We start from the raw sequence: 3,179 nt of genomic DNA, 5'->3' as shown, positions 1-3,179 counted from the left end.
CGGAGAGAGTATGAACAAAAATAATAATAATAATAAAACAATTTAATTATAGAATTGACACATCGTATATAATGAAAATGGAGAGAGTATGGAAGAAAAACAAATATTATAATATTGACACATCGTATATAATGAAAATGGAGAGAGTATGGAAGAAAAAAAAATATTATAGAATTGACACATCGTATATAATGAAAATGTCGTGCAAGTAATGGACTGTGTTGAATTACAAATAGCATTTATAAAAACACACGTCGAATGTCAACGTCGCAATGCTTGTAATTGAGCAACACCAATGTTTATATGAAAGCTCGTGTCCCATTCGAGATATGTCTTCTAGTCTGGGAACGCGTTTCCATGTTACAGTGCGCCTCTTTAATTGTTCAGAGCTTTTCAACCGAGGAGAGCACGGTCACACAGGAGGAGGAGCGATCTCTGTCAATCATAAACTCTGCCTCTACACCGTAAATTCGCAAAAATCGACATTTGATCAAAAGGACTTTTATCAGAGCAACCAATGAGGGAATTAGTATCCGGTTTAGTTCCAAGACTGTGTGTTTCCGCTCACAGTGTTGCCAATGTCGCAGTTTTTTTTGCAATTGGGCAACTTTGAAAAAAGATGTCTCCGGTGGAAAATGTGAAATGGAAGTTATGGAACTCCCTCTTGTGGTGAAAAGTCCTCACTGAAACTGACACGAGGCTAAATGTGGAGAAGGATACACAATGAAATAGGGTGCAGGCCAGGCAACAGGCTGTTAGCCAGCCTGCCAGCTTAGTGGAGTCTACCATTAGTAGCACAGTCAGTGTAGTCAGCTCAGCTATCCCCATTGAGACCGTGTCTGTGCCTCGACCTAGGTTGGGCAAAACTAAACATGTTGGTGTTCGCTTTAGCAATCTCACTGGAATAAAGACCTCCATTCCTTCCATTATTGAAAGAGATTGTGGTACCTCACATCTCAAAATAGGGCTACTTAATGTTAGATCCCTCACTTCCAAGGCAGTTATAGTCAATGAACTAATCACTGATCATAATCTTGATGTGATTGGCCTGACTGAAACGTGGCTTAAGCCTGATGAATTTACTGTGTTAAATGAAGCCTCTTCTCCTGTTTACACCAGTGACCATGTCCTACGTGCATCTCGCAAAGGAGGAGTTGTTGCTAACATTTTCGATAGCAAATTTCAATGTACAAAAAATATAAATTGCTGTGTTTTCATCTTTTGAGCTTCTAGTTGTGAAATCTATGCAGCCTACTCAATCACTTTTTATAGCTACTGTTTACAGTCCTCCTGGGCCATATACAGCGTTCCTCACCGAGTTCCCTGAATTCCTATCGGACCTTGTAGTCATGGCAGATAATATTCAAATTTTTGGTGACTTTAATATTCACCTGGAAAAGTCTACAGACCCAGTCCAAATGGCTTTCAGAGCCATCATCGACTCAGAGATGCTAGTTCTATGACCCAATAAACAAAGATATCTTCTGTTGGATCTAACAATTCATCTTGATGGTTGTACAGTCGTCTCAAATAAAACTGTGAAGGACCTCGACGTTACTCTGGGACCTGATCTCTCTTTTGAAGAACATATCAATACTATTTAAAGGAACAGCTTTTTTCCATCTTCGTAACATTGCAAAAATCAGAAACTCTGTCCAGGAAGGATGCAGAAAAGGTAATCCATGCTTTTGTCACTTCTAAATTAAACTACTGCAATGTTCTACTTTCCGGCTAACCGGATAAAACACTAAATAAACTTCAGTTCTTACTAAATATGGCTGCTAGAATCTTGACTAGAACCAAAAAATGTGATCATATTACTCCAGTGCTAGCTTCCCTACACTGGCTTCCTGTCAAAGCAAGGGCTGATTTCAAGGTTTTACTGCTAACCTACAAAGCATTACATGGGCTTGCTCCTACCTATCTCTCTGATTTGGTCCTGCCGTACATACCTACACATACGCTACGATCACAAGACGCAGGCCTCCTAATTGTCCCTAGAATTTCTAAGCAAACAGCTGGAGGCAGGGCTTTCTCCTATAGAGCTCCATTTTTATGGAACGGTCTGCCTACCCATGTGAAAGACGCAGACTCGGTCTCAACCTTTAAGTCTTTACTGAAGACTCATCTCTTCAGTGGGTCATATGATTGAGTGTAGTCTGGCCCAGGAGTGTGAAGGTGAACGGAAAGGCTCTGGAGCAACGAACCACCCTTGCTATACCCTACCACTCCCCCCTACTCTCACCCAGCCCATGACAACACCCTACCACTACCCCCTACTCACCTAGCCCCTGACAACACCCTACCACTGCCCCTGCTCTCACCTAGCCCCTGACTTTACCCTACCACTACCCCCTACTCTCACCTAGCCCCTTACCACACCCTACCACTACCCCCTACTCTCACCTAGCCCCTGACTATACCCTACCACTACCCCCTGCTCTCACCTAGCCCCTGACTTTACCCTACCACTACCCCCTGCTCTCACATAGCCCCTGACTATACCCTACCACTACCCCCTGCTCTCACCTAGCCTCTGACTACACCCTACCACTACCCCCTGCTCTCACCTAGCCCCTGACTACACCCTACCGTTACCCCCTGCTCTCACCTAGCCCCTGACTACACCCTACCGTTACCCCCTACTCTCACCTAGCCCCTGACTATACCCTACCACTACCCCCTACTCTCTACTCTCACCTAGCCCCTGACTATACCCTACCACTACCCCCTACTCTCACCTAGCCCCTGACTATACCCTACCGCTACCCCCTACTCTCACCTAGCCCCTGACTATACCCTACCTCTACCCCCCACTCTCACCTAGCCCCTGACTATACCCTACCGCTACCCCCTACTCTCACCTAGCCCCTGACTATACCCTACCACTACCCCCTACTCTCACCTAGCCCCTGACTATACCCTACCGCTACCCCCTGCTCTCACCTAGTCCCTGACTATACCCTACCACTACCCCCTACTTTCACCTAGCCCCTGACTATACCCTACCGCTACCCCCTACTTTCACCTAGCCCCTGACTATACCCTACCGCTACCCCCTACTCTCTACTCTCACCTAGCCCCTGACTATACCCTACCGCTACCCCCTACTCTCACCTAGCCCCTGACTATACCCTACCGCTACCCCCTACTTTCACCTAGCCCCTGACTATACCCTA

The sequence above is a fragment of the Oncorhynchus clarkii genome, chromosome 4, assembly GCF_045791955.1.
Source record: "Oncorhynchus clarkii lewisi isolate Uvic-CL-2024 chromosome 4, UVic_Ocla_1.0, whole genome shotgun sequence".
Lineage (NCBI taxonomy): Eukaryota > Metazoa > Chordata > Actinopteri > Salmoniformes > Salmonidae > Oncorhynchus > Oncorhynchus clarkii.
Note: the sequence above shows the minus strand (reverse complement) of the source record.